Below are 13746 nucleotides of genomic sequence, written 5' to 3' on the forward strand. Positions count from 1 at the left end.
CTCAACAACACCGGAGCTCCTGCAACCCTCAACCTACTGTCTCCTTCTCCATAATCCTGTAGAATGTAAGCCCGCAAGGGCAGGGTCCTCGCCCCTCTGTATCAGTCCGTCATTGTTAGTTTGTTTACTGTATGTGATATTTGTAACTTGTTTGTAACCCCTTCTCATGTACAGCACCATGGAATCAATGGTGCTATATAAATAAATAATAATAATAAAAATAATAATAATAACCCCTTTACCCCCAAGGGTGGTTTGCACATTAATGACCAGGCCAATTTTTACAATTCTGACCACTGTCCCTTTATGAGGTTATAACTCTGGAACGCTTCAACGGATCCCAGTGATTCTGACAATGTTTTCTCTTGACATATTGTACTTCATGATATTGGTAAAATTTCTTTGATATTACCTGCGTTTATTTGTGAAAAAAAACGAAAATTTGGCAAAAATTTTCCAACTTTGAATTTTTATGCAATTATATCACAGAGATATGTCACACAAAATAATTAATAAGTAACATTTCCCACATGTCTACTTTACATCAGCACAATTTTGGAACCAAATTTTTTTTTTGTTAGGGAGTTATAAGGGTTAAAAAATGACCAGCAATTTCTCATTTTTACAACACCTTTTTTTTAGGGACCACATCTCATTTGAAGTCATTTTGAGGGGTCTATATGATAGAAAATACCCAAGTGTGACACCTTTCTAAAAACTGCACCCCTCAAGGTGCTCAAAACCACATTCAAGAAGTTTATTAACCCTTCAGGTGTTTCACAGGAATTTTTGGAATGTTTAAATGAACATTTAACTTTTTTTCACAAAAAATTTACTTCAGCTCCAATTTGTTTTTTATTTTACCAAGGGTAACAGGAGAAAATGGATGCTAAATGTTGTTGTACAATTTGTCCTGAGTATGCTGATACCCCATATGTGGGGGTAAACCACTGTTTGGGTGCATGGGAGAGCTCGGAAGGGAAGGAGCGCTGATTGACTTTTCAATGCAAAATTGACAGGAATTGAGATGGGACGCCATGTTGCGTTTGGAGAGCCACTGATGTGTCTAAAGATTGAAACCCCCCACAAGTGACACCATTTTGGAAAGTAGACCCCCTAAGGAACTTATCTAGATGTGTGGTGAGCACTTGGATCCACCAAGTGCTTCACAGAAGTTTATAATGCAGAGCCAAAAAAATAAAAAATCATATTTTTTCCCAAAAATAATCTTTTCGCCACCAATTTTTTATTGTCCCAAGGGTAAGAGAAGAAATTGGACCCCAAAAGTTGATGCACAATTTGTCCTGAGTACGCTGATATCCCATATGTAGGGGTAAACCACTGTTTGGGCGCATGGCAGAGCTTGGAATGAAAGGAGCGCCATTTGACTTTTCAATGCAAAATTGACTGGAATGGAGATGGGAGGCCATGTTGCGTTTAGAGAGCCACTGATGTGCCTAAACATTGAAACTCCCCACAAGTGACACCATTTTGGAAATTAGACCCCCTAAGGAACTCATCTAGATGTGCTGTGAGAGCTTTGAACCCCCAAGTGTTTCACTACCGTTTATAACGCAGAGCCGTGAAAATAAAAATTCTTTTTTTCCCACAAAAATTATTTTTTAGCCCCCAGTTTTGTATTTTCCCAAGGGTAACAGGAGAAATTGGACCCAAAAGTTGTTGTCCAATTTGTCCTGAGTACGCTGATACCCCATATGTAAGGGGGAACCACCGTTTGGGCGCATGGGAGGGCTCGAAAGGGAAGGAGCGCCATTTGGAATGCAGACTTAGATGGAATGGTCTGCAGGTGTCACATTGCGTTTGCAGAGCCCCTAATGTACCTAAACAGTAGAAACCCCCCACAAGTGACACCATTTTGGAAAGTAGACCCCCTAAGGAACTCATCTAGATGTGTTGTGAGAGCTTTGAACCCCCAAGTGTTTCACTACAGTTTATAACGCAGAGCCGTGCAAATAAAAAATCTTTTTTTTCCACAAAAAATATTTTTTATCCCCCAGTTTTGTATTTTTCCAAGGGTAACAGTTGACATTGAACCCCCACAAGTGACCCCGTATTGGAAACTAGACCCCTGAAGGAACTTATCTAGATGTGTTGTGAGAACTTTGAACAATCAAGTGTTTCACTACAGTTTATAACGCAGAGCCGTGAAAATAAAAAAATTTTTTCCCACAAAAATTATTTTTTAGCCCCCAGTTTTGTATTTTCCTAAGGGTAACAGGAGAAATTGGACCCCAAAAGTTGCTGTCCAATTTGTCCTGAGTACGCTGATACCCCATATGTTGGGGTAAACCCCTGTTTGGGCACACGGGAGAGCTCGGAAGGGAAGGAGCACTGTTTTACTTTTTCAATGCAGAATTGGCTGGAATTGAGATCGGACGCCATGTCGCGTTTGGAGAGCCCCTGATGTGCCTAAACAGTGGAAACCCCCCAATTAAAACTGAAACCCTAATCCAAACCCGCCCCTAACCCTAATCTCAATGGTAACCCTAACCACACCCCTAACCCTGACACACCCCCAACCCTATTCCCAACCGTAAATGTAATCCAAACCCTAACCCTAACTTTAGCCCCAACCCTAACTTTAGCCCTAACCCTAACTATAGCCTTAACCCTACACCCAACCCTAACCATAGCCCTAACCCTAACCCTAGCCCTAACCCTAGCCCTAACCCTAGCTCTAACCCTAGCTCTAGCCGTAACCCTAACCCTAGCCCTAACCCTAATGGGAAAGTGGAGATAAATACATTTTTTAAATTTTTTAATTTTTCCCTAACTAAGGGGGTGATAAAGGGGGGTTTGATTTACTTTTATAGCGGGTTTTTTAGCGGATTTTTATGATTGGCAGCTGTCACACACTGAAAGACGCTTTTTTATTGCAAAACATATTTTTTGCGTTACCACATTTTGAGAGCTATAATTTTTCCATAATGTTATAGTCTAAGATCGCTGATCTGACACTTTGCTGTGCACTGTGTCAGATCAGCGATCTGACGTGCACTTCTCCAGGCTTCCCGGTGCCTGCTCTGAGCAGGAGCAGTGAAGCCACCTCTCTGCAGGACCCGGATGCCGTGGCCATCTTGGATCATGGCCTGCTGCAGGGAGGAGGAGGTAAGAGACCCTCGGAGCAACACGATTACATCGCATTGCTCCGAGGGTCTCAGGGAAGCCCGCAGGGAGCCCCATCCCTGCGCGATGCTTCCCTATACCGCCGGAACACCGCGATCATGTTGATCGCGGTGTGCCGGGGTTAATGTGCTGGGGGCGGTCCGTGACCGCTCCTGGCACATCGCGCCGGATGTCAGCTGTGATAGTCAAATGACACCCGGCCGCGATCGGCCGCGCTCCCCCCGTGAGCGCGGCCGATCGCGCTGGACGTACCATTCCGTCCTTGGGAATTAGGGCCCACCCCACATGGACGGAATAGTACGTCCAATGACAGAAAGGGGTTAATGTCAGACTTTCAAGGGCATGGCGACTGGTGGAGTGCGCCTTTGGCATTATGGCATCCAAATGGCGTGTTCTCCAGTCTGCCATTCAGCTGAGTGAGGCAAATGTCAATTCAATGAAGTCATAAAAGCTTGTGTTGTTCTACACAACTTCACAAGAATTCATGAGTGCTCCTCAGCTGACAGTGTTGAAGGCATGTTGGCTAATGTGGGTAGGCCTACAACACAACTCCTTCCTCCGCGGCATTCCCTTTCTGGCATAAAAGTTAGGGATATTTTTACAAATTATTTTGTTTCTCCTCAGGGAGCTACTCCCTGGCAAGATAATGCTGTTTCTTTGTTGTAATTTTTCCATATAAATCTATATATATTTTCTGAAAAAATGCATAAATTACTTAAATTACTTAACTATGTGTGTTTCATTGACTTTTGTAACAGATGTTTATCAACCGAGTAATTGAGTATGATGTTGTAATGATTTGTCCAACAAACAGAAATTGACTTTTGACTATATTTTTTTATTATAGCAAAAGCCTTTTTTGGTTTTTAAACACCATATTAATATCATATGGTTTTTCTTTTTCATAAAACATGACATAACCCATTTTGTTGGTGGAGGTGATGGTGGAAGCTCAGGGTCCTGGTCAGGTGGCCTCTGTTGTGCCAATTGTCCATCATCCTGTGTGTATGATGTCTGTCCCTGCTCAAAATGATGCCCTTGCTCATATTGGCCAGTTGTGTATTGGCTTTAATAAGGGTTTTAAGTTTGGCCCTCATGAGGTTGAAAATAAGGCCTTGCATCATAACCCCCCCAATATGGCCATGTCGTCCAAAACCAGGTTGGGACCTGCCTCCAACACTGGGTCTGGACAAGTGGCCATATTGGGAAGGTTGATGGTATGATGGCATATGGTAATGTACTGGCCTTGGTGGGTTTTGGGTGGGAACGGGTAGAGGTGTAGGCACACGTGGAGGGGGTGCTTCAAATGCTTGTTGAGCATGCACCTGTTGAGATGATGGAAGGTGCAGGACGTTACGTGTTGACAGCTGCCACCTCTCAATGAACTCAAATAATTCATAGGGTTCATTTGGTGGGGTACATGCATCAATATGTATTTGAAAACACCCTCTCACATGTAGCCTCACCTCACGGGGTATGGGACGGAGGTACCGGGCCAGGCTCCTCAAATAGGCCTCCTCACCATCATCCTGTGTAGCCCTGGCCAAATAATTAAGGACCTCAATGTCCACATTCCTGCGAGTTTCTTGCATCTCTCTCCTTCTGCGGCCACGGCTGTGGGGATGTCGCCAGTGGAACAGTAGGGCTGCTACTGTTTCCTGGATCATCCTGACTTCCTGGAACTGGTGCTGCTGTGGGTGGTGGGGCAGTTTCTTGGCCAGTTGTTGCCGGATCTTGTGGTGCAACTGAAGATGTTGCAGGAGGGATGTCACTGGAAGGATGTGAAGATGGGCCAGCCACCTCTTCTCCTTCCCCAACCGGATCTATCAGGACCTCCAAGTCTGAGCCAGTCTCCCTCTCAGTGAGGTTTGACTGTGTTCTGTTTGTAAAGTATGAGAATAATTAATTAAAAATGTAAATTTTACCTTTATAAAAAATATGTGTAATTTTTATTTATGTTTTTACTTACGGTCTCAGATCCATACTAGGATCTAAAAAGGAGAGTTGGTCATAATAAATATATTTTCTTTTTTTGGAAGGCGCTGCTGACCCACTCCTGGCCTGCTGCTGCCTTTCCCTCCTATATTAGTCCCTTATGCTGCTCCATCATCTCTAAAAATTAACTTTTAATATATAATGCTAAAATTGGTATAATCAACCACATAAAAACAGACAAAACGGACTCACAAAACAAATTCCCATATATGGGGAATCTATGGGTAATCAAATCCCTAAGACTGTCCACATAGACGCCTCAGTGTCAGTCTACAAAGGGAAGAAAAAAACACCTCCCACAGGGGAGCATGTGACGTGTATAAGTAATTACTCGCACTGCATATAATGTGTTCCCATCAATATTGTGGGAATGCAGTAAAGACGCATATATCCTGTCTCTGTCACCCATGCAGAAACATGGGTAATTGATAGTCGATTACTGGCATACCCCTAGGTTGAGGGTCCCCCACGGATGTGGAGAGACTATACATGGGTTTCCCCTGATGAGTTTATAGAAAACGAAATGCGTAGGGAAAAATGTGTTTGGTATTCTGGGGTTAAATTACATTCCTGACAGCGTGTGTTGTGAATTCTGTGGTCAGGCTCCCTCCTGTGGTCATGAGTGGTACTTCGGCTGGTTCTGTCCATGAGCTTCCTTTGGTGGATGTGAGTGGGGCTGCGGCTTCTGAGTTTCCTTCCTCAGGTGACGAGGTTAAGTCGTTAGGTGCTGTTCTATTTAACTCCACCTAGTTCTTTGTTCCTGGCCTCCAGTCAATGTTCCAGTATTGGTCTTGCTCTCTCCTGGATCGTTCTTGTGGCCTGTCTGCCCTGCATAAGCTAAGTTCTGTTTGTGTTACTTTTGTTTGCTATTTTTTCTGTCCAGCTTGCTATATTGGTTTGTTTTGCTTGCTGGAAGCTCTGGGACGCAGAGGGAGCACCTCCGTACCGTTAGTCGGTGCGGAGGGTCTTTTTGCGCCCTCTGCGTGGTTGTTTGTAGGTTTTTGTGCTAACCGCAAAGCTATCTTTCCTATCCTCGGTCTATTCAGTAAGTCGGGCCTCACTTTGCTAAAATCTATTTCATCTCTGTGTTTGTATTTTCATCTTTACTCACAGTCATTATATGTGGGGGGCTGCCTTTTCCTTTGGGGAATTTCTCTGAGGCAAGGTAGGCTTATTTTTCTATCTTCAGGGCTAGCTAGTTTCTCAGGCTGTGCCCGAGGCACCTAGGTCTGGTCAGGAGCGCTCCACGGCTACCTCTAGTGTGTTGTGATAGGATTAGGGATTGCGGTCAGCAGAGTTCCCACGTCTCAGAGCTCGTCCTATGTTATTAGTAACTATCAGGTCATTTTTAGTGCTCTTAACCACCAGGTCCATTGTGGTTCTAAATCACCAGTTAATAACAGTACTGGAGGCCCAAAGTACTAATGCTTCTCAATAGAGGGAAAAGAGAAGTTCTGAGACCATTTTTTTTTCTCTGCACTGTGTTTTGTCTTTCTTTTCCCCTAGACATTTGGGTGGTTCAGGACACAGGTGTAGTGATGGACATTAAAGGCCTGTCTTCTTGTGTGGATCATCTCACTGCAAGAGTGCAAAATATTCAAGACTTTGTGGTTCAGAATTCTATGTTAGAACCTAGAATTCCTATTCCTGATTTGTTTTCTGGAGATAGAGCTAAGTTTCTGAGTTTTAAAAATAATTGTAAACTATTTCTGGCTTTGAAACCCGGCTCCTCTGGTGACCCAGTTCAACAAGTTAAGATCATTATTTCTTTCTTACGTGGCGACCATCAAGACTGGGCATTTTCCCTTGCGCCAGGAGATCCTGCATTATGAGATATTGATGCGTTTTTTCTGGTGCTCGGATTTCTGTATGATGAACCTAATTCAGTGGATCAGGCAGAGAAAAATTTGCTGGCTCTGTGTCAGGGTCAGGATGAGGTAGAGATATATTGTCAGAAGTTTAGGAAGTGGTCTGTGCTCACTCAATGGAATGAATGTGCGCTGGCAGCAATTTTCAGAAAGGGTCTCTCTGAAGCCCTTAAGGATGTCATGGTGGGATTTCCTATGCCTGCTGGTCTGAATGAGTCTATGTCTTTGGCCATTCAGATCGATCGACGCTTATGTCAGCGTAAAACTGTGCACCATTTGGCGGTATTATCTGAGCATAAACCTGAGCCTATGCAATGTGATAGGACTTTGACCAGAGCTGAACGGCAAGAACACAGACGTCGGAATGGGCTGTGTTTTTACTGTGGTGATTCCACTCATGCTATCTCCGATTGTCCTAAGTGCACTAAGCGGTTCGCTAGGTCTGCCACCATTGGTACGGTACAGTCGAAATTTCTTTTGTCCGTTACTTTGATCTGCTCTTTGTCATCCTATTCTGTCATGGCATTTGTGGATTCAGGCGCTGCCCTGAATTTGATGGACTTGGAGTATGCTAGGCGCTGTGGGTTTTTCTTGGAGCCCTTGCAGTATCCTATTCCATTGAGAGGAATTGATGCTACGACTTTGGCCAAGAATAAGCCTCAGTACTGGACCCAACTGACCATGTGCATGGCTCCTGCGCATCAGGAGGATATTCGCTTTTTGGTGTTGCATAATCTGCATGATGTGGTCGTGTTGGGGTTGCCATGGCTACAAGTCCATAACCCAATATTGGATTGGAAATCTATGTCTGTGTCCAGCTGGGGTTGTCAGGGGGTACATGGTGATGTTCCATTTCTGTGTATTTCATCATCCACCCCTTCTGAGGTCCCAGAGTTCTTGTCAGATTACCGGGATGTATTTGATGAGCCCAAGTCCAATGCCCTACCTCCGCATAGGGATTGCGATTGTGCTATCGATTTGATTCCTGGTAGTAAATTTCCTAAAGGTCGACTGTTTAATTTGTCTGTGCCTGAGCATGCCGCTATGCGGAGTTACGTAAAGGAATCCTTGGAGAAGGGTCATATTCGCCCGTCGTCGTCGCCATTGGGAGCAGGTTTCTTTTTGTGGCCAAGAAGGATGGTTCGTTGAGACCTTGTATTGATTACCGCCTTCTAAATAAAATCACAGTCAAATTTCAGTACCCCTTGCCGCTGATGTCTGATTTGTTTGCTTGGATTAAGGGGGCTAGTTGGTTCACCAAGATAGATCTTCGTGGTGCGTATAATCTTGTGCGTATTAAACAGGGCGATGAATGGAAAACAGCATTTAATACGCCCGAGGGCCATTTTGAGTACCTGGTTATGCCATTCGGGCTTTCCAATGCTCCATCAGTATTTCAGTCCTTTATGCATGACATCTTCCGAGAGTACCTGGATAAATTCCTGATTGTATACTTGGATGATATTTTGGTCTTCTCGGATGATTGGGAATCTCACGTGAAGCAGGTTAGAATGGTGTTCCAGGTCCTGCGTGCGAATTCTTTGTTTGTGAAGGGGTCAAAGTGTCTCTTTGGTGTTCAGAAGGTTTCATTTTTGGGTTTCATTTTTTCCCCTTCTACTATCGAGATGGACCCTGTTAAAGTTCAGGCCATTTATGATTGGACTCAGCCGACATCTCTGAAGAGTCTGCAAAAGTTCCTGGGCTTTGCTAATTTTTATCGTCGCTTCATCAATAACTTTTCTAGTATTGCTAAACCGTTGACTGATTTAACCAAGAAGGGTGCTGATGTGGTCAATTGGTCTTCTGCTGCTGTGGAAGCTTTTCAGGAGTTGAAGCGTCGTTTTTCTTCTGCCCCTGTGTTGTGCCAGCCAGATGTTTCGCTCCTGTTCCAGGTCGAGGTTGATGCTTCTGAGATTGGAGCAGGGGCTGTTTTGTCGCAAAGAAGTTCTGATGGCTCGGTGATGAAACCATGTGCCTTCTTTTCAAGGAAGTTTTCGCCTGCTGAGCGTAATTATGATGTTGGCAATCGAGAGTTGCTGGCCATGAAGTGGGCATTCGAGGAGTGGCGTCATTGGCTTGAAGGAGCCAAGCATCGCGTGGTGGTCTTGATTGATCACAAGAACTTGACTTATCTCGAGTCTGCCAAACGGTTGAATCCTAGACAGGCTCGTTGGTCGCTGTTTTTCTCCCGTTTTGACTTTGTGGTTTCGTACCTTCCGGGCTCTAAGAAAGTGAAGGCGGATGCCCTGTCTAGGAGTTTTGTGCCCGACTCTCCGGGTTTGCCTGAGCCGGTGGGTATTCTCAAAGAGGGGGTAATTTTGTCTGCCATCTCCCCTGATTTGCGGCGGGTGCTGCAAAAATTTCAGGCTAATAGACCTGACCGTTGCCCAGCGGAGAAACTGTTTGTCCCTGATAAATGGACGAGTAGAGTTATCTCTGAGGTTCATTGTTCGGTGTTGGCTGGTCATCCTGGAATCTTTGGTACCAGAGATTTGGTGGCTAGATCCTTTTGGTGGCCGTCTCTGTCGCGGGATGTGCGTTCGTTTGTGCAGTCCTGTGGGATTTGTGCTCGGGCTAAGCCCTGCTGTTCTCGTGCCAGTGGGTTGCTTTTGCCCTTGCCGGTCCCGAAGAGGCCCTGGACACATATCTCTATGGATTTTATTTCGGATCTCCCCGTCTCTCAAAAGATGTTGGTCATCATGGGTGGTTTGTGATCGCTTCACTAAGATGGTCCATTTGGTACCCTTGTCTAAATTGCCTTCCTCCTCTGATTTGGTGCCATTGTTTTTCCAGCATGTGGTTCGTTTACATGGCATTCCGGAGAACATCGTTTCTGACAGAGGTTCCAAGTTTGTTTCGAGGTTTTGGCGAGCCTTTTGTGCTAGGATGGGCATTGATTTGTCTTTTTCCTCAGCTTTCCATCCTCAGACAAATGGCCAAACTGAACGAACCAATCAGACCTTGGAAACATATTTGAGATGTTTTGTTTCTGCTGATCAGGATGATTGGGTGTCCTTTTTGCCTTTGGCTGAGTTCGCCCTTAATAATCGGGCCAGCTCGGCTACTTTGGTTTCGCCGTTTTTCTGCAATTCTGGTTTCCATCCTCGTTTCTCTTCAGGGCAGGTTGAGTCTTCAGACTGTCCTGGTGTGGATATTGTGGTGGATAGGTTGCAGCAGATTTGGACTCATGTAGTGGACAATTTGACATTGTCCCAGGAGAAGGCTCAACGTTTCACTAACCGCAGGCGCTGTGTGGGTCCCCAACTTCGTGTTGGGGATTTGGTTTGGTTGTCGTCTCGTTATATTCCTATGAAAGTTTCCTCTCCTAAGTTTAAGCCTCGTTTCATTGGTCCATATAGGATATCTGAGGTTCTTAATCCTGTGTCTTTTCGTTTGACCCTCCCAGCTTCTTTTTCCATCCATAATGTATTCCATAGGTCATTGTTGCGGAGATACGTGGCACCTGTGGTTCCATCCGTTGATCCTCCTGCCCCGGTTTTGGTTGAGGGGGAGTTGGAGTATATAGTGGAGAAGATTTTGGATTCTCGTATTTCGAGACGGAAACTCCAGTACCTGGTTAAGTGGAAGGGTTATGGTCAGGAAGATAATTCCTGGGTCTTTGCCTCTGATGTTCATGCTGCCGATCTGGTTCGTGCCTTTCATTTGGCTCATCCTGGTCAGCCTGGGGGCTCTGGTGAGGGTTCGGTGACCCCTCCTCAAGGGGGGGGGTACTGTTGTGAATTCTGTGGTCAGGCTCCCTCCTGTGGTCATGAGTGGTACTTCGGCTGGTTCTGTCCATGAGCTTCCTTTGGTGGATGTGAGTGGGGCTGCGGCTTCTGAGTTTCCTTCCTCAGGTGACAAGGTTAAGTCGTTAGGTGCTGTTCTATTTTACTCCACCTAGTTCTTTGTTCCTGGCCTCCAGTCAATGTTCCAGTATTGGTCTCACTCTCTCCTGGATCATTCTTGTGGCCTGTCTGCCCTGCATAAGCTAAGTTCTGCTTGTGTTACTTTTGTTTGCTATTTTTTCTGTCCAGCTTGCTATATTGGTTTGTTTTGCTTGCTGGAAGCTCTGGGACGCAGAGGGAGCACCTCCGTACCGTTAGTCGGTGCGGAGGGTCTTTTTGCGCCCTCTGCGTGGTTGTTTGTAGGTTTTTGTGCTGACCGCAAAGCTATCTTTCCTATCCTCGGTCTATTCAGTAAGTCGGGCCTCACTTTGCTAAAATCTATTTCATCTCTGTGTTTGTATTTTCATCTTTACTCACAGTCATTATATGTGAGGGGCTGCCTTCTCCTTTGGGGAATTTCTCTGAGGCAAGGTAGGCTTATTTTTCTATCTTCAGGGCTAGCTAGTTTCTCAGGCTGTGCCCGAGGCGCCTAGGTCTGGTCAGGAGCGCTCCACGGCTACCTCTAGTGTGGTGTGATAGGATTAGGGATTGCGGTCAGCAGAGTTCCCACGTCTCAGAGCTCGTCCTATGTTATTAGTAACTATCAGGTCATTTTCAGTGCTCTTAACCACCAGGTCCATTGTGGTTCTAAATCACTAGTTCATAACAAGCGTGGACGGGTACGTGTGTGGTCAGAACTGTGGACCCCCCCCCCTTCCCAGATGCTGCGGACGTGAGTGATCTTACCGTTACAAGATTACGAGGTGAGATTGTTCCATTTTTCACATACTGTGTATGTCTCTGCATGGGTGACAGAGACAGGATATATGCGTCTTTACTGCATTCCAACAATATTGATGGGAACACATCCTCCTGAGACAACACCAAATTGTCCACCACATGAGCCCAATATGCTGCAACCTGTCAACCACAGAATCCACACCAGGACAGTCAGAAGGCTCAACCTGCCCAGAAGAAAAACGAGGATGAAAATTACAAAAGAAAGAAAGGCGAAACCAAAGTAGCCAAACTAGCCCGATTATTAAGGGCAAACTCGGCCAATGGCAAGAAGGCCACCCAATCATCCTGATCAGCAGACACAAAGCATCTCAAATAAGTCTCCAAAGTCTGATTAGTTTGCTCGGTCTCGCCATTTGTCTGAGGATGAAGTGCAGAAAAAAAAGACAAATCAATGCCCAGCCTAGTACAAAAGGCCCGCCAAAACCTAGAAACAAACTGGGAACCTCTGTTGGACACAATATTCTCCGGAATACCATGCAAACGAACCACATGCTGAAAAAACAACGGAACCAAATCTGAAGAGGAAGGCAATTTAGGCAAAGGCACCAAATGAACCATCTTAGAGAACCGGTCACAAACAACCCAGATAACAGACATCCTCTGGGAAACCGGAAGATCAGAAATAAAATCCATAGAAATATGCGTCCAGGGCCTCTCAGGGACCGGCAATGGCAAAAGCAACCCACTAGCACGGGAACAACAAGGCTTGGCCCGCGCACAAGTCCCACAGGACTGCACAAAAAAACGCACATCACGTAACAAAGGCCACCAAAAGGACCTACCAACCAAGTCTCTGGTACCAAAAATACCAGGATGACCAGCCAACACAGAACAGTGAACCTCAGAAATCACTCTACTAGTCCATCTGTCAGGAACAAACAGTTTCCCCACTGGACAGCGGTCAGGTCTGTCAGCCTGAAATTCCTGAAGAATCCGTCGTAAATCAGGGGAAATGGCAGAAAGGACCACCCCTTCTTTCAGAATGCCGACCGGTTCAAGGACCTCAGGAGAATCAGGCAAAAAACTCCTAGAGAGGGCATCAGCCTTAATATTCTTAGAACCCGGAAGATACGAGACCACGAAATCAAAACGGGAAAAAAACAAGGACCATCGAGCCTGTCTAGGATTCAGCCGTTTGGCAGACTCGAGGTAAATCAGATTCTTATGCTCGGTCAAGACCACAATACGGTGCTTAGCTCCCTCAAGCCAATGTCGCCACTCCTCAAACGCCCACTTCATAGCCAACAACTCCCGATTGCCGACATCATAATTGCGTTCAGCAGGCGAAAACTTACGGGAAAAGAAAGCACACGGTTTCATCAACGAACCAACAGGATCCCTCTGAGACAAAACGGCCCCTGCCCCAATCTCAGAAGCGTCAATCTCAACCTGAAACGGAAGAAAAACCTCCGGTTGGCGCAACACCGGAGCAGAAGTAAATCAGCGTTTAAGCTCCTGAAAGGCAGAGACAGCCGCAGAGGACCAATTCGCCACATCAGCGCCTTTCTTCGTCAAATCGGTCAAGGGTTTAACCACGCTGGAGAAGTTAGCAATGAAACGACGATAAAAATTAGCAAAACCCAAAAATTTCTGAAGGCTCTTCACGGATTTGGGTTGCATCCAATCATGAATGGCCTGAACCTTAACCGGATCCATCTCCATAGATGAGGGAGAAAAAATGAAGCCCAAAAAAGAAACCTTCTGCACCCCAAAGAGACCCTTAGACCCCTTCACAAACAAAGCATTGTCACGAAGGATCTGAAATACCATCCTGACCTGTTCCACATGAGACTCCCAACGGAAAAAATCAAAATATCGTCCAAATATACAATCAAGAATTTATCAATATAAGTCCGGAAGATATCATGCATGAAGGACTGAAAAACAGATGGAGCATTAGTGAGCCCGAATGGCAGTTTTCCATTCATCACCCTGCTTAATACGAACAAGATTATATGCCCCCCGAAGGTCAATCTTCGTAAACCAACTAGCCCCCTTAATCCTAGCAAACAAATCGGAAAGCAAAGGTAAAGGGTATTGAAACTTGACCG

Source organism: Ranitomeya imitator, chromosome 3 (genome assembly GCF_032444005.1).
Source record: "Ranitomeya imitator isolate aRanImi1 chromosome 3, aRanImi1.pri, whole genome shotgun sequence".
Lineage (NCBI taxonomy): Eukaryota > Metazoa > Chordata > Amphibia > Anura > Dendrobatidae > Ranitomeya > Ranitomeya imitator.